This window comes from Pongo pygmaeus, chromosome 1, assembly GCF_028885625.2.
Source record: "Pongo pygmaeus isolate AG05252 chromosome 1, NHGRI_mPonPyg2-v2.0_pri, whole genome shotgun sequence".
Classification (NCBI taxonomy): Eukaryota; Metazoa; Chordata; class Mammalia; order Primates; family Hominidae; genus Pongo; species Pongo pygmaeus.
In genome coordinates this window covers 179,947,421-179,969,646 of record NC_072373.2, presented here as the reverse complement: position 1 = coordinate 179,969,646, position 22,226 = coordinate 179,947,421, and the positions used below count along the sequence as shown (strand labels likewise).

General features: G+C 37.3%; 1 protein-coding gene across 1 annotated transcript in view; it reads right to left on the bottom strand.

Moving 5' to 3' along the window:
* The window catches only part of FAF1 (Fas associated factor 1), a 534,220-nt gene that overhangs the window by 55,755 nt on the left and 456,239 nt on the right, over positions 1-22,226 (bottom strand). The gene's annotated exons all lie outside the window — the stretch shown is intronic.

Genomic DNA, 22,226 nt, shown 5'->3' with positions numbered 1-22,226 from the left:
CATTATTAGTTCTCTTCTCCCTTTCTCCTGATTTTTCTGAGATAAACCTGGAGACTGTCAGTATTGGAACTAAGGACTGGGAGGGAGAACAAAGACTAGGAAGTAATCCCTGGGTCACTGTAGAAAGAGGCCGAAAGCAAAATACTCTGGTTAACCTCATTCCATACCACACCACACCACATCACACCACTAAAGCTCTGGTTACCAACTAAGTATTTCTCCATTACATTCACACTCATGAAGTGTGAATAACAAAAGTTATCTAAGTTGAAAATCTCTTAGAATATTTTTAGCTTCTGAAATGATTATACCATCTGCCCATATTTAAATCACGAATTCATTTAAAAGTTAATTCATGAACAGAATTTCCCATTTGTTATATTCAGAAGTATAGCCAATATACATATACTTAGCTTTAGTAATAAATACCCACACCTGTCTACACTAGAGTGTAGGTTCCCTTTTTGGTCATTTATTTATTAGGCAGAACCATATAAAGCCACCAATATTTGTGACCTATAAAACTGGAAATTTCATACAGTTAATTTCTCACTTTTTGTCTCCCCAATATATGCTTACTCAAGGCTGAATATATGCTCAGCATTCTCTTAGGTGAGATACCTAATCAAGACTGGCCTTATTCCTGAAGCCTAATACATCTTCTAGTTCCAATAATTCAACTAATTTCTAAAAGCTCTGGTATGAATAGGAACATTTCATTGCTTCCTAATCTTTCAAATAAAAATTATAATAAGAATTAAATAAAAATTAAATTAAATTAAATAAAAATTAAAAATTAAAATTAAATTAAATTAAAAATTAAAATAAGAATTAGATGTTGCTGGCCTGAAGGTAATTGTTATACTACAAAATATGAAAAACCATGTTAAACCTGATAATGTCTACCCTTTCAGTCATTGATTAAAGGATTAAACTTTTTTTTTTTTTTTTTTTTTTTCTGAGGAGGAGTCTTGCTCTGTCACCCAGGCTGGAGGGCAGTGGTACGATCTCCACTCACTGCACCTTCAGCCTCCTGGGTTCAAGTGATTCTCCTGCCTCAGCCTCCCGAGTAGGTGGGATTACACGCACCCGACACCACACCCAGTATTTTTAGTAGAGATGGGGTTTCACCATATTAGCCGGGCTGGTCTCGAACTCCTGACCTCAAGTGATCTGCCTGCCTTGGCCTTCCAAAGTGTTAGGATTACAGGGGTGAGCCACCACGCCTAGCCAAGGATTAAACTCCTAAGGATCCTATGCCTCTGTGGATAAGTCTATCTTTTCAAATTTAGATATCTCTTGAATGTAATCAACCAACTATGAGAGTAATCTTACCTTTCTATATTTTAAATGGGGGAAATGCACAAGATGTTTAAAATTTTAGTTTGACCTTACTTTCCTGACTTCATCCTTTCAAATTAAAGTTTCTCACAACATTCTGTACTTTCCCTTTAAAGCACTTACCATAATTGTAATTAATTATCACGTAATTATTTATTTAATGCGAAACTACCCCATGACACTGTAAGCTCCACAAAGGCAGGGAACTTGTCTATATTATATATCTCTGTATTCCACATACTGTCTAGTCTTTGGGAGGTGTTTAATAAGCATATATTAAATAAATAAATTATCTTTCCAGGCATAAAATACTTATTGTCTACAGCAAAAGTTAAAGAAAAAGACATAGCTCATCCATAAAATGGCTGGCCCAATCTGAGCCTGAAACTGACTGGCTGGGCAGGAATGACTTGTTATGCCACTGTGCACACATAAAAAACGGACCTTCTAAAAGCAATCACAGCTGGAAGCCCTTTGATCACAAATACGGTTTATAATAAAAGACGGTAAACAGCTCTGTTGTAAAACAGACTGTAGCAGATATGAAAGGTCATCAAATACAGGGATCTTGGCACCTGTTGTGTGTTCTGTCCCTTACTCACAGCTCTCCCTGACCATCCTGACAGATAGGCTGGCTTGGGCATGTGGCTCAGGATGAATTTTCCTAAATTTATCATGGTCATAGCTTCTTGTATGTTTGGTAGTTGTTGGTGAATGGTTATCATTTCTTCTTATCTGTTCCTCAGATTTTATACTTGCCTCTCCAACTGTCCTCTTCAGAGTCATCTCCAATTTTGAGACAGAGAAAACTGCTTATGTGTTTCTCCTATATTATTCTATATTATCAGATTTTTTAGAAAATCCCAGGTATTGTGGTTAACACTTCATGTATAAATTTGTTCTCATAACCTGTAGATGTGCCTCTGGAACTTCTCTTGTGTCCTACAAATACTGTCCTTGTAGAGGTTCCCTTTGCTAAATCTAAGAGGACACATCACCGTAACTAAAAATTTTTACACATTGATTGGGTGGAGGTAGAACAGCTGGATTATGAGATTCAGAAACAGGTCTTACGTGTTGCCTAGGCTATAGCTTGGGCTACTTGTTATTCAAACACTCCTTGTCACACCAAAGTGAGAAGGTGGATTGCTCAGAAGTAAGTAATAGCCCCAGTAGGTAGCTTTCTTTGTAACATACTTGTCACTGCTCTCATATTGCGCTGTGTTACACTCATTTGTGTATTTGTCTCACTGGTCCCTACCTGAGCTGTACACTCCCAGGGGTAAAAGACTCTATTTCATATGTCTTCGTATTTCCTATAGCATCTAGCGTACTATCTTACATATGACAAGCATCTAAAGTATATATTTGTTGGGTGAATAAATGGAATTATCAGTGCTCAACAGTTACATACCAGAAATTCAGGAGCCTCTAAGTATTCTTCAGTCTAGTAACTTTTATTTAAATACATTTTCTATCCTGAGTATTATAATGAGTTGTTAAGAAGTGTCAGAATTATAATTTACTTATTTTTAGTTAAAAAAATTTTTTTGAGTACATAGTAGGTCTATGTATTTATGGGATATGGGAGATATTTTGATAGAGGCATGCAATGGGTATTAATCACATCATGGAAAATGGGGTGTCCGTCCACTCAAGCATTTATCCTTTGTGTTACAAACAATCCAGTTATAATCTTTGTGTTATTTTTAAATGTACAATGATTTTGACTACAGTCACCCTGTTGTGCTATCAAAGGCCAGTATTATTCACTCTTTCCATATTTTTCGTACCCATTAACCACTCCACCTTCCCCCTAACCACTCCACCTTCCCCCACACCCCACTGCCCTTCCTAGCCTCTGGTAATCATCTTTCTACTCTCTATCTCCATGTGTTTAATTGTTTTGATTTTTACATTCTACAAATTAAGTGAGAACATGTGACATTTGTAGTTCTGTGCCTGACTTATTTCACTTAACATAATGGCCTCCAGTTCCATCCATGTTGTTGCAGATCACAGGATCTAATTCTTTTTTGTAGCTGAATAGTACTCTTGTGTACATGTACCACGTTTTCTTTATCCATTTGCCTACTGATGGACATTTAGGTTGCTTCCAAATCTTGGCTACTGTGAACAATGCTGCAACAAAAATGTTAGTACAGATATCTCTTTGACATACTGATTTCCCTCCTTTTGGGTATATATCCAGCAGTGGGATTGCTGGATCATATGGTAGCTCTATTTTTAGTTTTTAAAGGAACCTCTATACTGTTCTCCATGGTGGTTGTACTAATTTACATTTCCACTAACAGTGTACAAGTGTTCCCTTTTCTCCACATCCTCTCCAGCATTTGTTATTCCCTGTCTTTGGGATAAAAGCTGTTTTAACTGAGGTGAGATGATATCTTACTGCAGTTCTGATCTGTATCAGAATTAGAATTTAAACATAGTCATTCTCACCATAAAGCCTGTTTTTTCCCCACTGTGGCACACTACGTAGTTCAGCATAGTCCTCTATCTCCAAGACAACAGCCATTGAATTTTATTACAATTCACTGAAAATGATGTCTATTAAAAATAAAATATTTTATGAGTTGCCAAATGGTTCCCACAGTAAGAATTTAACAACAACAACAAAAAAAAAACAAAAACAGAAATTTAGATGTAATTTATGACACCCTCAGTAGTGTTAAAGATTAGTAATCATCAGTTAACTCCTAAAAGACTAATTCAAAATTCCAAATTATTAAACTGAAGTGGCTATAGACTTTTTTCAAATACTTACCAAATGCATACACACACAGAACACTTATTGGTTTTTCTGAATGCCCAGGTTAGAATGAATACCCTGCTCCTTGCTCTCAATAGGTCCTTGTCATCAGAGACATGGCCCTGCTATCTATCTCTACAGATACAGATCAAGATAACCTGAAGTTCTCTCAATATAAATACTTAGAGATAGTAGGTAAAACATAACAAGTATGTTCAAAAGCATTACTAAGCATGTCAGAAAGAAACAAACAAAGAAAGAGAAGTTTCTAGGTACCAGAAATAAAGAGGAAACTGAAAGTGAGAGATGTAAATGATGAAGTAATTCAGAACCTGACAAGGTAGGTTATCCATCTTGATAACCTAGAAGCCCCACTGTGATCAGAGATCTCATTTTGGACTTAAGCAAGGTGAGGAGGTGTAAAAGTTATCTCTGGGGACCAGGCACAGTGGCTCATGCCTGTAATCCCAGCACCTGGGAGGCCAAGGCAGGTGGATCACCTGAAGTCAGGAGTTTGAGACCAGCCTGACCAACAAGGTGAAACATGTCTACTAAATATGAAAAATCAGCCAGGTATGGTGGCACATGCCTGTAATCCCAGCTCTTTGGGAGGCTGAGGAAGGATAATTGCTTGAAACTGGGAGACAGAGGTTGCAGTGAGCCGAGATTGCACCATTGTACTCCAGCCTGGGCAACAAGAGTCAAACTCCATTTCAAAAAAAAAAAAAAAAAAAAAAAAAAGTTATCTCTGGGATAACTTTTGCAGCCTAATGTAAGTGAAGTTGGAGTCTGGGAATGAGGTGTGGGGGTGAGGGGAAGAAAAGTTACTTTAAGAAATAATGGTTGAATTTTTTTCAAATTTGATGAAAATGAGAAAGCCACTGATTAAAGAATCTTAACAAACATTAAGCAAAAGAAACATGAAGAAACTACACCAAGGCACATCATAATCAAATTACTTAAAGTTAATAATAAAAAAAATCTGAAAAGCAGCTGGAGAAAAGAAAAGACATACTATGTACAGGAAACAATGACAGCCGACTTTTCATCAGAAACAGTGCAACTGAGAAGACAATTGGGCAACATCTCTAAAGCACTGAAAGAAATAAAACAAAAAACAAAAACAACCATCAACCCCAGAATTCTATACCCAGTGAAAATATTTTTCAAAACTGAAGGTAAAATACTTTTCAAACATATAAAACCTGAAAAAATTCATCAATAGTGTATATATTACAGTAAAAGTTAAAGGAAGTCTTTCAGGTAAAAGGAAAAGGATACCATAAAGGAATGGCTTTGTGTCTAGACAAGGGAATAAACAAAACTAGAAATGGGAGCTTCATAGCTAAATTAATAGACTTCATTATTCAAAACTTTTTTTTTTTTTTTTTTTTTTTTTTTAGACAGAGGCTTGCTCTGTCACCCAGGCTGGAGTGCACTGGTGCGATCTCAGCTCATTGCAACCTCCACCCCTCCAGGTTTAAGCATTTCTCTGCCTCAGCCTCTGGAGTAGCTGGGATTACAGGTGCGTGTCACCATGCCTGGCTAATTTTTTGTATTTTTAGTAGAGACGGGGTTTCACCATCTTGGCCAGGCTGGTCTTGAACTCCTGGCCTCGTGATCCACCTGCCTCGGCCTCCCAAAGTGCTGGGATTACAGGTGTGTGCCACTGCACCCGGCCTCAAAACTCTTTAAGAAACAATTGACTGTATCTCAATGCCATTTTTTACAGAAACAGAGAAACCCATCATAAAATTCATACAGAATCTCAAGGGACCCCTAATAATCAAAACAATCTTGAAAAGTAACAAAGTTGAAAGACTCACCTTTCCTGATTTCAAAACTTACTATAAAGCTACAGTAATTGAAACTGTGGTACTGGCACAATGATAGACATATAGAACAATGAAACAGAATAGAAAGCCCAGAAAGAAATCCTCACATATATGTTGGATTGATCTTCAACAAGGGTGGCAAGACCATTCAATGAGGAAAGAACAGTCTCCTCAACAAATGATGTTAGGAAAGCTGGATATCCACACGCAAAAGAATAAAGCTGGACCCTCATCATACCTCATATTAAAAAAAAAGCTCAAAATGAATCAAAGACCCAAATTTAAGAGCTAAAACCATATCATTCTTAGATAAAAACATAGGTGAAAATCTTCATGACCATGGATTAGGCAATGATTTCTTTAGTACGTCATTGAAAGCATAAAAAGAAAAAACAGAAAAATTACACTTCATCAAAATTAAACCTTTTTCACTCAAGAGAGTGGAAAGATAATCCACAGAATGGAAGAAAATATTTGCACGTGATGTCTGATAAAGGATTACTATCCAGAATATATAATAAACTCTGACAACTAAACTACAAAGAAACTAAACAAGCTAATTAAAAAATGGTCAAGGGCTGGGACAACTGTAATCCCAGCACTTTGGGAGGCTGAGGTGGGTGGATCACCTGAGGTCAGGAGTTCGAGACCAGCCTGACCAATATGGTGAAACCCCATCTCTACTAAAAATACAAAAATTACCTGGGTGTGGGGGCGCATGCCTATAATCCCAGCTACTCAGGAGGCTGAGGCAGAAGAATTGCTTGAATTCGGGAGGCAGAGGTTGCAGTGAACCGAGATCGTACCACTGCACTCCAGCCTGGGCGACAGAGTGAACCTCTGTCTCAAAAAAAAAAAAAAGAAAAAGAAAAAAGTCAAAGGACTTGAATAGACATTTTCCAGAGAAGATGTATAAATGGCCAGTACACACATGTTCATAGTGGCATTATTTACAATAGCCAAAAGGTGGAAATAATCCAACTGTTCAACAGATGAATGGATACACAAAATATGGTATATACCTGCAGTGGAATATTATTTAGCTATAAAAAGAATTTTAATTCTTATATATACTATAACATAGATGGACCTTAAGGACATTGTGCTTCAAATGTGAAAGGATCAACTTGTGTTTCCACTTACATGAGGTACCTAGAATAGGCAAACTCATAGAGACAGAAAGTAGATTAGAGGTTGCCAGAATCTGAGGGGAAGGAGAATGGGGAGTTATTGCTTATTAGACTGGCTAGAACTGCCAATTCAATGGTGAATAGAAGTGATATGAACAGATATCCCTCCCTTTTTCCTGATCTTAGCAGGAAAACATTTGATCTTTCCCCAGTAGGTAAGACGTTAGCTGTAGGGTGGTTTTTTTGTTTTTGTTTTTGTTTTTGTTTTTGTTTTTGTTTTTAAATAGATGCCCTCTTTATCAGGCTAAGGACATTTTACTCAATTCCTATTTTACTGAAAATTCTTATCAGGAATAGATTAGCTTTCGTCTGATGCTGTCTCTGCATCCACTGAGATGATTATATCATAAATTACACTGATTGATTTTCAAATCTGATAAGGCAAGAAAAATTAATAAAAGGCATCTACAATGAAAAAGAAGTAGAACTGTCTTTATCCACAGATAAAATGATCAGAAATGTGGAAAATTCTATGGATTCTACCAAAAAGCTATTATAACTAGTAAGTGAGTTTAGTAAGGCTGCAGAATATAAAATAACAAGCAACACCCTCCCCTTCCATCCCCTTCCTCCCTTCTTTCTTTCTTTCTTTTTTCTAGTCAAGTGACGCAGTGGAGTGGAGAAAGAACAAAGAAATTTGTTACTGGTTGTGGTCAATTAGCTGTAAACACCACTGCATTTGGACCAGCCTATATTTCTATATACTGGCAACAAATACTCAGAACTTACAGTTTAAAAATATCATTTATAACAGCATAAAATATATGAAATACTTGGGGATAGATTTGACAAAAGATGCAAACAATCTGTATGTTGAACATCATAAAACACTACTGAGAGAAATTAAAGACATAAATAAATGGAGAGATAAATAAGTCATTCTTGTGGATTAGACGAATCAATATTTTTATGTCAATTCTCTCCAAATTATCTACAGATTCAACATAATTCCAGTCAAAATACCACCAAAAATTTTTTTGGTAAACTGATTGTAAAATTCATGTGGAAATGCACAGGACCTAGAATAGCCAAAAGAATTATGGAAAAAAAATAAAATAACTAAATTAGAGGACTTATACTACTTGATTTCAAGATTTATTACAAAGCTGAAGTAATAGTAATTCTGTATGGTACTGTTGTAAAGACAGAAAAAAAAAAAGGAAAAAAAATAAAGTCCAGATATAGACCTATGCATATATGATCAACACATATGTTTAACAAAGGTGCAGAGGCAATGCAGTGGAAAAAGGAAAACCTTTTAAACAAATAGCACTAGAACTACTGGATATCCATCTCTTCCTGACTCTGAAAAAAATAACTTCAATACATACATCACACTATATACAAAATTTAACTAAAGTGGATCATAGACCAAATGTGAAGTCTAAAGCTATAATACATAAAGGAAACATAGGAGAAAATAGTGACCTTAGGTAAGGCAAATATGACCCAAAAGCATGATACATAAAAGAAAAAATATTTAAATTGGACTTCATCAAAATTTTAAGCTTATTTTCTCCTAAAGACAATTGAAAATGATATCGAGTGTGCCTATGTTAAAGTATCATGTGTACACCATAAATATGTACAACTATTATGTATCCACAAAAGTAAAAATAAAAAAATTAAAAATCAAAGTTAAAAATTAAATGTGAGGTATGTAGAAGACAAATATTATTACTACAATTATAAGCTGTTCATCTAACAGTAAACTTAAGAGTTATAAAACATTTCTTGGCCAGGGAAATGCTATCTAATATTTATTCTAGTGAATTATCATGATATAGTAAGAAATATTTTTGAATAGTAAGCAACAATAAAATAAATCTCTGTATATTATGTTCCCTCAATAAAACTATAATTCTACTACTAAATGCAAAATATTCACTGCAGAATATGTTGAAATAAATTGGTATTTATGAAAAAGAAAGTAATAGTGAGAAAACCATAGACTGAGAGAAAAATCTTTGCAAATCACATTTCAAGTAAAAGACTTGCATCTAAAACACATAAAGAACTCTCAAAATACAAAAATAAAAGGACCCCAATTTTAAAATGGACAAAAGATTTGCAGACACTTCATCAAAAGACACATAGACAGCAAATAAGCACGCCAAAAAATAAATGCTGTCTCATTAATCGTCAAGAAAATGCAAACTAAAAGCACAGTGAGACACCACTACACACCTATTAGAATGTCTCAGTTTAAAAGACTAACCAGGCCAGGTGCAGTGGCTCATGCCTGTAATCTCAGCACTTTGGGAGGCCAAGGCAGGCGGATCACGAGGTCAGGTTGAGACCATCCTGGCTAACATGGTGAAACGCTGTCTCTACTAAAAATACAAAAAATTAGCTGGGCATGGTGGAAGGCGCCTGTAGTCCCAGCTACTTGGGAGGCTGAGGCAGGAGAATGGCATGAACCCAAGAGGTGGAGATTGCAGTGAGCCGAGATCGCACCACTGCACTCCAGCCTGGGCGACAGAGCAAGACTCTGTCTCAAAAAAAAAAAAAAAAAAAAAAAAAAGAAAAGACTAACCATACAAAGTGTTGATGAGGATGTGGAGGCACTGGAACTCTCTTATACACTGCTGTTGGGAATGTAAAATGGTAAAACTACTTTGGAAAATACTTCGGCAGTTTGTTAGAAAGTTATGCATCTATCTACTGTATGATCCAGTCATTCCAGTCTTAAGCAAGTAGTTACCCAATACAAATGACCATATTACCATATGCCTATACAAAATGTGTACACAAATGTTCATAGCAGCTTTATTTGTAACAGCCAAAAACTAGAAAATAATCCAAATATCCATCAACAGGTGAACATTCAAAAAATTCTGAAAAATATAAACACTATCGAAAGCAGCAGTAGTGGCTTTTATTGTACAGAGCAGACAGGTGTGGTAACCTCTGTTGTAATGTAACTATCATCATAAGATTTCAAAAAATAGGCATAATAAGCCCTTTATCAGTGGCTTTCACATCAACTTTAAGCCAATCACAACTGGGTTTGGAGAACTGAGCTCTCTAATAAAGACCAACTCTCAGTTAGAGACTCAAAGGAAGAGTGTGCTTAGAGCTGAGTGACTTAGGGTCAGCAACACAAGGCAGACTCTTAAAACCCAAGAAGACAGCACGGAAATGCAAGGTTACATGAGACTGCTCAGCCTCACTCCTAAAACAGGATATGGAGAGAAGAAACAATTTAGTGAGAACTGAAACTACCCATTCATAGCTTAGTCCACTTGATTTTATTAGCAAAAATAATGATGGTCACATACAGGGTTGTATCAAAGACTGACAGTCTTTTCACTGGAGACTGGGGGCACATCAGCATTCCGAGTGAATTAGGTAAAAGTACAGTATTGGTTTCATTGACTGTTTGACAGGAACTAAGGTCAGGCAGTTGACTCACAAGTATAAATTGTATAACCATATCATAGTGCTCAGTGGCTGCTGGAGGCTGGACTTGCCCTGTATGTCAGCAGCCTGTTTTAAGATCCAGGTTAGCTAATAATAAAGTGTTGGGGTCTGTTGGAATACTATATTTTAGTATAGCTGAATATTCAAGCTTTCTTGGGTGTATGTGTGCATGATGGGCTACTCACAAAGAAAAATACAATATATTGTATTTGAGCTATTTTGCTGTGTTTTTAAACTTTTTTTTTTTAATTTAAAGAAACAGGGTCTCACTCTGTCACCCAGGCTGCAGTGCAGTGGCATGACCATAGCTCACTGCAGTTTTAAACTCCTGGGCTCAAGTGATTTTTTTTCCTGCCTCAGCCTCTGAGGAGCTTGGATTACAGGTGTGCACCACCATGTCAGGCTAATTATTCTAATTATTATATTAAAAATGTTTTTAGAGATGGGGTCTCGCTATGTTGTTCAGGCTGGTCTCAAACTCCTGGCCTCAAGCAGTCCTCTTGCTTTAGCCTCCTGAGTAGCTGGGATTACAGGTACGAGCCACTGCACCTTGCTCTTATTTTTAAAAAGGCATTTATGCAAATTTTTAAATATAAATGTTAAATTATCCTATTAACACTGTTAATAATTGCTAAATGGTAGTTGTACAATATTGCAAATACAGTAAATGCCACTGAATTGTATGCACTACAGTGGTTAACTGTATCTTATGTAAATTCCATTTCCATAAAAAAATGTATATATATTGTTAATGGGCCAGGTGCAGCAGCTCACACCTGTAATCCCAGCACTTCGGGAGGCAAAGGTAGAAGAACTGCTTGAGGCTAAGAGTTTGAGATCAGCCTAGGCAACACAGCAAGACCCCTGACTCTACAAAAAATTTAAAACAATTAGCTGGGTGTAGTAGTGTGTGTCTGTAGTCCCAGCTATAGAAGCCTGAGGAGACTCACTTGGGCCCAGGAGTTTGAGGCTGCAGTGAGGTATGACTGCACCACTGCATTCCACCCTGGGCAACAGAGTGATTCTCTGTCTCTTTAAAAAAAAAAATTGCTAAAACCAAAACAAAAAAAAGTAACATGGTAGTATATCCATGTGGTGGAATATCCATGTGGTGGAATACTATTCAGCAAGTAAAAGGAATGAATTATTGATATATGCAACAATGTGGAGAATCTCAAAATAATTACACTGAATGAAAGTAGCCAGACTAATGAGTATATACCATATGGTTTAATTTTTAATAAAATTCTAGAAAATGCAAACAAATCTATGCTGACAGAAAGGTCAGTGGATATGTGGGACTTGGCCTGACAGACAGAGACAGCAGAGAGGGATGACAAAGGTACAAGAGGAAGCCCTTGAGAGTGATAGTTCACTATTTTGATTGTGGTAAGGATTTCATGGGTGTATACATATGTCAAAACTTGTCAAATTATATACTTTATATAGGTGTGGTTTATTGTATATCAATTGTACCTCAATACACATTTAGAAAATAAATGATTAATACTGCAAAAAATTAATAGATGGATGAAACAGTAGCTTAGACATAGGTAAAGGGAGAATTAATGAAATGTGAGTAATCTCAAGAAGTTATCTAAATTGCAACACAGAAAGATACAGAGAAATAAAATATGACAGAGAAGTTAAGAGACATGGAAGATACAGTCAAGAGTATCTAATATGCATCTACTAGGAAGTCTAAAAGAAGAGAATATAGTGGATTAGGCAATACCTAAAGAGATCATGTTTTTGAATTTTCTAGTATAGATGAAAGACAAGTACCCAACATCAATTTTGATGAAACAGTAGCTCGGACATAGGTAAAGGGAGAATTAATGAAATGTGAGTAATCTCAAGAAATTATCTAAATTGCAACACAGAGATACAGAGAAATAAAATATGAAAGAGAAGTTAAGAGACATGGAAGACACAGTCAAGAGTATCTAATATGCATCTACTAGGAAGTCTAGAAGAGAATACAGTGGATGAACCATACCTAAAGAGATCATGTTTTTGAATTTTCTAGTATAGATGAAAGACAAATACCCAACATCAATTTCAAATGGTAACCCCCAGTTTTAAAGAAACTCCTAAACTGAATAAACAAATAAATTGGTTGTCCTCATCATAGTCAAGGACTAGATCACTGAAGCCACCTCACCTATAGAATACCAGCCCTGATTCTTAATGCTGCTGATCCAATGATAAGACCCTGGATGACTAGGTTGTAGTAATAGAAATAGTACTTAGAACCTTGTTAACCAAAGTATGGTCCAAGGACAAGCAGTATTGAAATCAATTTGGAGCTTGTCACAAAAGGAGAATCTTGGGCCATTACTTCAGAATAACTGCACCAGAAATATGAACTTTAATAAGACCTCCAGCTGACTCCTATCATATGCAGATTAAATTTTGAAAAGCACTGCTTATAAGACTGTAGAAGTCTTCTGAGTGGGGGATCTTACTGATCTTATAGAAAGCAAGAATATTTTGATTAAAGTAATACATCTAACACTGCTGAAGAGTGGTTGGGATGTTATTTTTGCTTTCAGGAAAGACATGACTGGGGGAAGTTAATCCACACTGGGGGAGAAGAATGGTTAAATACCGGAACTGGGACCTAATCCTTCAGCAGCCAGTCAGGATTTTGGAAGACAAGACCTGGGCTTTTGAACAGACACCTCACAATAGGTTCCCAAATGGATATGGAAATTCCTTACACAGGAACATGTTCACTGAGAGCATACATTCTGAGAAAAGCGATAGAGAGAGACAGCCAAACACCTATTCCTCTCCAAAACGGCAGCCTTGTTATATGGTATATCCGGCTAAATGGTCTAGAGATTTTTGGGGGGGTGTGTATGTGAGTGTAACAAAGAGATGATATAATGGTCACTGATAAAAGCTGAATACTATGTTCTGTGGATACTTCTCCGGTCAGGATTCCTTCCTGAAAGGAGACAGATAAGACAACAGAAAAATGCTGACTTTCAATCACAGATTAGTAAACTATGTATGGTCTTTGGGCTAAAGCTGACTTGTGGCCTGTTTTTGTAAATAAAACTATATTGAAACATGGCTATATTCATTCATTTGCATATTGTTTATGGCTGCTTTTGTGCTACAATGACAGAGTTGAGTAGCTGTGACAGAAAGTATATGGTCCCCAAGGCCAAAAATATTTACTATCTAGCCCTTTATAGAAAAACTTTGCTGACCTTTAAAATCAATATAAACGTTGGTTTCAGCCTTTTAAACTTTCAACTTTCAGTAAGTAGGGAATAAAATCCTAATGGGATTTAAAGTTTAGAAAATCTAGGGAGAGCTTCAGGAAAAGGAAAGGTCAAATGGAAAGAGTAACTAATCTGTTCATTACAAAAAAATCAGAAGCTATAATTTAGTTCTGACACTAGTGTGAAAGATTTAAAGTCAAAGGTCCCACAGCAGCCTTTACATGTGCCAATAGTAAAAAGTCTTGAAAAGGATTTTGCACCACAGATAAAAATGATTTGATTAAGCATATGAGGGCAAGGGAAGAATGGACAGGTTTCTAGGTATCTAGGAAAAGTGGAGGAATAATTTCTAATTATAGACACAAAAAACCCACCTGTCTTAGAGGCTTATATATAGAACTTTATATTCTGAACCACTTGGTATTTCAGCTTTGTTTCAGGTAATGACTCTAATGAACACCTAATCTTAACATAGCTGGCCTTAGATACTTTTATCAGCTTCACTGTCTGCTTTCCCCTTCCACATACTCTACGCTTGACCCAAACAAGCCCTCTCACAATTCTCACAGACTAGACTTTTGGTGACTCTCTGCCTTTGACCATCCTTTATCCTTGGCCTGGAATACTCTCCACCCCTTCTCCTTCAGGCAAAATCACATTCATCTTTCAGGCCCAACCTAAGTGTCAGCTCTAAGCAATCATAGGTACTCCCTCCTCCCCAAATCCTGGAATGAGTGGCTTCACTTCTGTGCTCTATCCACACTGTATTATTATAATTATATATTTACATATTTGTCTCTCACTAGACTGTGAGTACTTAGCCGGGACACTTTTATTAACCTCTGAATTTTCAGCATAAGTTAACGTGTGGTTGATGCTTGGTAGTGAATGCTTACTATACATACCCTTCTAATTATTTTACACATTATTATCTTATTTAATCCTCACATATGTTCAGGGACAGATGACAGAAAAGAGGAAAGAAAAGAAGTGACCATATATACAACAAGAGAAAAAAGGAAAAAAAGCTAAGGTACCTGCTGTAGAAACTCATGGATCTCAAAAGTGTCAATAGCCTTTGCAAGCTAAATGTTCTTGCTTTACCGTCTTCTTCCTGCCATTACTGCCATTACCTCTATCTTAAGTTCTGACATTTAAAAGACGGCCGGAAGAAATGATAATAGGGAGGAATGGGAATGGGAAAATAGCTCTACTGAGGAAAACTATCCTTTTGTGTGGAGTGCCAGGTTATTCCAGGACTACTACCCTTTGTAACATAATCTACATGCATGACGTATTTCTTTTCATACTGGACACAGGGCAGGGCACTCAGTAGGTATTCAACAGATGTGCACTGAATTAATCTGCAAAGAAAACTAACTGACCTCCTGAGTCACTAAAACAGACAAGCAAGCCCCTGCCAAATTTGTAGACACAGTGATGTCAAAAAGAATAAAAGTAAAGTAACTCAAATATTTGATAATTTAAAGTCAAGTTTTCAAAATCTGCCCCCAAAGCTAAATTGATAATTACATTTTCTAAGTTAGTACCTGGCTGGTGTGAGAACAGAGGAAGCAGAGATTTCAGTAATGAAAACATTTTTACGGGGACTAGTTAGGCACTAACTAGTTAAGAATGTTAGATGTTAAGAATCTGCTGGGTACAGTGGCTCATGTCTGTAATCCCAGTGTTTTTTGGTGGCCAAAGTCGGAGGATTCCTTGAGGCCAGGAGTTCAAGATCAGCCTGGATAACATGGCAAGACTCTGTCTCCACAAAAAAAATAATAAAAAAATTAGCTTGTAGTCCTAGCTACTCAGGAAGCTGAGGTGGGAGGCTGTTTGAGCCCAGGAGTTCGAGGTTACTGTGAGCTACCATCATGTCACTGCCTTCTAGCCTGGGCAATAGCGTGAAACCCTGTCTTAAAAAAGAAAAAAGGTAAGAATTTGTCTCAATTGCTTCTTTAGTGTTTCAGTGGTGAAAGGTTTTTAAAAAATTTTCCCCAGGTTATGGTCTAATCAGGATAGAATTAAAATTCAGATATTTCAGATCTTGTTTTTGAAGATTTCTCAGGTCATAGAACATTCTGATAATCTTGCTTACGAAACAAGATATTTACATACTACCAGATATTGATATTTTCAAAGTGTCAGAATTAGACATTTCTCCAAAGAAGATATATTAACGGCTAAGGACGTAAAAGTAGTTCTACATTAGTCATTAAGGAAATGCAAATCAAAACCACAAACAAGATACCACCTTTATACCAGGATGACTTTTGTTTTTTAAAGGGAAAATAAGCGCTGGTGAAGATATACAGAAATTGGAACCCTTGTACATTGCTGGTTGGAATGTAAAATGGTGCAGCTTCTCTGGAAGGTTCCTTTTTGGTTCCTCAAAAAGTTAAACATAGAATTACCATATGACCCAACAATTGTACTTCTAGGAATATGCCCCAAAGATCTGAAAACAGGAACTCAAAGATATTGTTAACACATGAATGTTCACTGCATCACTATTCACAATAGCCAAAATGTGGAAACAACCCGAATGTCCACCTAGAGATGAATACATAAACAAAATGTGGTATATCCATACAATGGAATATTATTTAACCACAAAAAGAATGAATTACTGATACATGCTACAACATGGATGAACCTTGAAGACATGAAGTGCAACAAGCCAGACAAAAAAGTCATATATTGTATGATTCCATTTATAAGAAATATCTAGAACATGAAAATCCCTCAAGACAGAAAGAAAATGAGTGTTGTCAGGGGCTATGTATAAGTGTGTGGGGATGGAGAATGACTGCCTGATGGGTATGGGGTGATAAAAATGTTTGAAACTAGACAAATGTGACGGCTGTACAACATTGTGAATGTACAAAATACCCCTGAATTGTATATTTTTAAATTTTATTTATTTGAGATGGAGTCTCATTCTGTCACCCAGTCTGGAGTGCAATGGTGCAATCTCAGCTCTCTGCAACCTCCATCTCTCAGGTTCAAGTGATTCTCCTGCCTCAGCTCCTGAGTAGCTGGGATTATAGGCATGAGCCACCACACCCTGCTAATTTTTTTTTGCATTTTTAGTAGAGACGGGGTTTCACCATGTTGGCCAAGCTGGTCTCGAACTCCTGACCTCAGGTGATCCACCCACCTTGGCCTCCCGAAGTGCTGGGATTACAGGCGTGAGCCACAGTGCCTGGCTTGAATTGTATACTTTAAAACGGCTAATTTTCTGTTATATGAATTTCACCTTAAAAAATTATCAAAATTACAGAGGGAGGCCATACGAGCTGCTGTCTTGATGGCTACCAAGCCAATGGCTAAACAACAAAATTATTATCCATACAATGGAATATGATTCAACCATAAAAAGAATGAAGTGCTGATACTTTATGGCTAAACAACAAAGCTGTCTGTAGTGAAAAAGAGAGAGAGAGAAATATTTTAATCTTTCCACATTTAAAGTATAAATGATGAGGGCAATGCTTAAAAAAACTGTTAAATTGGCACTGAAAAGAAGTGCAGGCCAGGCACAGTGTCTCATGTCTATAATCCCAGCACTTTGGGAGGTTGAGGCAGGAGGATTGTTTGAGTCCAGGAGTTCCAGAACAGCCGAGGCAACACAGTGAGACCCTACCTCTACAAAAAATTTAAAAATTAGCTGGGTGTGGTGGCACACACCTGTGGTCCCAGCTACTTGGGTGGCTGAGGTGGGAGGATTGTTTGAGCCTGCGAAGTTGAGGCTTCAGTGAGCTGTGACTGTACCACTGCATTCCAGCTTGGGCAATGGAGTGAGAATGTCAAGAAATAAAATAAATGAATATCAAAAAAGCAAAAGAAGTACCCGGTACTATGGGCTTCCTGGCGTACTAGGACCAGGACATTCATCTTCCAGCCAAATGACTTGGATTCCAGTCCTCCTTTCATCTTGGTGGCCAAACAGTAGAGGGAAAAGGTCATGGGCTTCAAATACAGACAGCTTTGGTTTGAATTCTAGGTCTGCCATTTAATTTCTGTGCTCTTGGGCAAGTTCCTTGACCGCTTCCAACACTGATCAATTTTACCTCTAAATTTTAAAAAAATGGCCAGGCGCAGTGGCTCATGCCTGTAATCCCAGCACTTTGGGAGGACGAGGTGGGCGGATTGCCTGAACTCAGGAGTTTGCAACTGGCCTGGGCAACATGGTGAAACCCTGTCTCTACTAAAATACAAAAAAATTAGCCAGGTGTGGCGGCATGCACCTGTAGTCCCAGCTGCTCAGGAGGCTGAGGCAGGAGAATTGCTTGAACCTGGGAGGCGGGGGTTGCAGTGAGCCGAGATGGCACCACTGTACTCTGGCCTGGGTGACAGAACGAGACTCCATCTCAAAAAAGAAAAAAAAAAAATTTTAAATTTAAAACTCCAGTAACTAGATTAACAGAAGGATGAAATGAAATCAATATATCACATAGCATCTGGGACTATGGTATGTAATTGATGAATATTAACCTAATAATAATCCCAATAATATTAATCTTCATCCTTTCAATAACTAGATGTGTGACTTTAGGGAAAATAGTTGAATTTCCCCTAAGGACTGTTTAGGGAGGACCTGGGGCAAACCAGCTGTCACTAAATAGCATTATTTTTCTATAGGTAAAATGGAAATGGTAGAGAGAGGGAAGCAAGGGATGATTCATGAATAATTACATGAACATGAGCCTCAGGTCTCTGAAGCATCTTTCCATTAGTCCCTAACCGACTGTTACACCCCACCACCCAAGTCAGTCTCTATGTGCCAGGGCTCTGATAAGCGTCCCAAGGCCAAAAATAAGAACATTAGCGGTCTTAACCACGGATTATGCACCAGATGGAATTCAGAAGAAAATACTTAAACTGTAAATACATTTCAGAAGTCTGACAACATTCTTATTTTTCTCACAATGATTACTCTGATTTCTGAAATACCAAATTTCAAAAAGGTTTCTCTTTTTTTTAAGGACATACATAAACGAGTAATTTTAATATACTAGTCAGAATAGAGATTACATGTAGAGGCAAAAGATATTTGAGAGGGTTACTAAAGCAGTTTCCAAAGTATTGTTATTAGTCTATTTTTTAACTCAGTGTTGAGTACATAGGTGTTTATTTTATTTTAAACTCTGCCTATATATTATATACATTCTTTTATATGGAAGACATATTTTATCTATTAAAAAGTCCCCAAATTCTAGAAAGTTAATTTCTTGTCTTCCTAGATTATACATTGAGTAATAAGCTCATCAAATGGGAAAAATTATGTAAGGCTCTCCAAATGCATTTAAACACAGCAAAAGCAGTAACAGCCATGGTAGTAGTCATCTCTTCACCCTAATTAGTGATGGCAGTTGAGGCAGATTAGTAAAGTGAGCCAGGAGACTAGTGACCCAAGTGTCATCTTTTTTTAAAAATTACTTTTAATTATTTTTATACTTTAAGTTCTGAGATTTTATTATTATACTTTGAGATCTGTGTAGAACGTGCAGGTTTGTAACATAGGTATACACATGCCATTGTGGGTTGCTGCACCCATCAATCCATCATCTACATTAGGTATTTCTCCTAATGCTATCCCTCCCCTAACCCCCCACCCACCCCAACGGCCCCGGTGTGTGATATTCCCCTTCGTGTCCATGTGTTCTCATTGTTCAACTCCCACTTATGAGTGAGAACATGTGGTGTTTGGTTTTCTGTTCCTGTGTTAGTTTGCTGAGAATGATGGTTTCCAGCTTCATCCATGCCCCTGAAAAGGGCATGAACTCATCCTTTTTTATGGCTGCATAATATCCCATGGTGTATATGTGCCATATTTTCTTTATCCAGTCTATCACTGATGGGCTTTTGGGTTGGTTCCAAGTCTTTGCTACTGTGGACAGTGTTGCAATAAACATATGTGTGCATGTGTCTTTATAGAATGATTTATAATCCTTTGGGTATATACCCAGTAATGGGACTGCTGGATCAAATGGTATTTCTGGTTCTAGATCCTTGAGGAATCGCCACACTGTCTTCCACAATGCTTGAACTAATTTACACTCCCACCAACAGTGTAAAAGCATTCCTATTTCTCCATATCCTCTGTAGTATCTATTGTTTCCTGACTTTTTAATGATCGCCATTCTAACTGGCGTGAGATGGTATCTCACTGTGGTGTTGATTTGCATTTCTCTAATGACCAGTGATGATGAGCTTTTTTTCATGTTTGTTGGCCACATAGAAGTCTTCTTCTGAGAAGTGTCTGTTCATATCCGTCACCCACTTTTTGATAGGGTTGTTTTTTTCTTGTTAATTTGTTTAAGTTCTTTGTAGATTCTGGATATTAGCCCTTTGTCAGGTGGACAGATTGCAAAAATTTTCTCCCATTCTGTAGGTTGCCTGTTCATTCTGATGATAAGTTCTTTTGCTGTGCAAGAAGCTCTTCAGTTTAATTAGATCCCATTTGTCAATTTTGGCTTTTGTTGCCATTGCTTTTGGTGTTTTAGTCATGAAGTCTTTGCCCATGCCTATGTCCTGAATGGTATTGCCTAGGTTTTCTTCTAGGTTTTTATGGTTTGAAGTCTTACATTTAAGTCTTTAATCCACCTTGAGTTAATTTTTGTATAAGGTGGAAGGAAGGGGTCCAGTTTCAGTTTTCTGCATATGGCTAGCCAGTTTTCCCAATGCTATTTATTAAGAATCCTTTCCCCATTGCTTGTTTTTGTCAGGTTTGTCAAAGATTAGATGGTTGTAGATGTGTGCTGTTATTTCTGAGGCCACTGTTCAGTTACATTGGTCTATATATCTGTTTTGGTACCAGTATCATGCTGTTTTGGTTACTGTAGCCTTGTAGTATAACTTGAAGTCAGGTAGTATAATGCCTCCAGCTTTGTTTTTTTTGCTTAGGATTGTCTTGGCTATAAGGGCTCTTTTTTGGTTCCATATGATATTTAAAGTAGTTTTTTCTAATTCTGTAAAGAGAGTCAATGGTAGCTAGATGGAGATAGCATTGAATCTTTAAATTACTTTGGGCAGTATGGCCATTTTCATGATACTGATTCTTTGTATTCATGAGCAAGGTTTCTCTTTTTATTTTCACTGTCTATCTATTGATTTGGTAAATCTGCTCTGTTGGTGTCCATAAGTGCTTAGTCTGCCTTTAGGTAATCACACTCTTAAGTGCAGAAAGTGGGGACAGATAGAGGAGGAAGGTACTTTTTTTGTATGAGGGCCCAGAGCAAGCCTCTAGGTTTGCTCTACATTAGGGTAGTCCAGACTGTGAGGATCAAATGGAAAACCAGATGGTGGGACTCTGCTCTGAAAGCGTTTCCAGGCTGGAAGGAAAAATCAGCAATGACTTAGAAGGCCTCATCTATGTGATAAAAATGAATTCTCACTGGCTAGGCGTGGTGGTTCATGCCTGTAATCCCAGCACTTTGGGAGGCCAAGGCGGGCGGATTGCTTGAGCCCAGGAGTTCAAGACCAGCCTGGACAAGATGGAGAAACCCTGTCTCTACCAAAAAAAAAAATACACAAAAATTAACCGGGCATGGTGGTGCATGCCTGCAATCCCAGCGATTAATACTTGAGAGGCTAAGGCAGGAGAATTGTTTGAGCCTGGGAGGCGGAGGTTGCAGTGAGACGAGATCGTGCCATTGCACTCCAGTCTGAGTGACCAGAGTGAGACTCTGTCTGAAAAAAAAAGAATTCCCTAGCCCTAGGCCTAACTTATCACTATGGTTTCCATTCTGCAAAAAGTTCTCATTTCCTTGTTTATCTCACCAAATCTACCATTAACTAAGTAAGTATTTGCAAAGGAAAATGTACTAAGTACTAATGAATATCTTCCTACCTATATTTTTACCTAAGACTTTAAATCCTTTAAAATCTTATATTTCAAAGTTTACAAAGCACTTTTACATGTGATACTCACAATAATTAGGCTGGCCAGGAAGGGACTTTTATCGCTATTCGGAGATGAGGAAACTGAGACTCAGAAAGTGTAAGTGATTTTCCCAGAGTCACACAGCTTGTTAGAATGCAGACCTCCTGATACCTAATATACAGCTGTTTCTGTTATTTATCTTCAACCTACATGCTTATTGTATTTCTCCACCTCTACATTTTCTTCCTTCCAAACAGTGCAAATACAATCCTTGAATTAGGGTAGCAGACTGTTATGGAATGATTTTCCTGGGTGTGCAAGGAATAATCTGTTTCAACTTGCTGAATGAATTGTATAGGAAAAACAAATATCGGTTTAGTTCATTTAATTCTCAATGGATTCTCCTTAGAGAAGAGCAAGATGCTAAGGAATGATATTTACCTCCAGCCTTATATTATTCTGCAGAGTTGTCACCATTTATTTATGTATCTATTTCTCTTTTCAGACCTTAAGCAAATTGAAGAGACTTTGTCATAT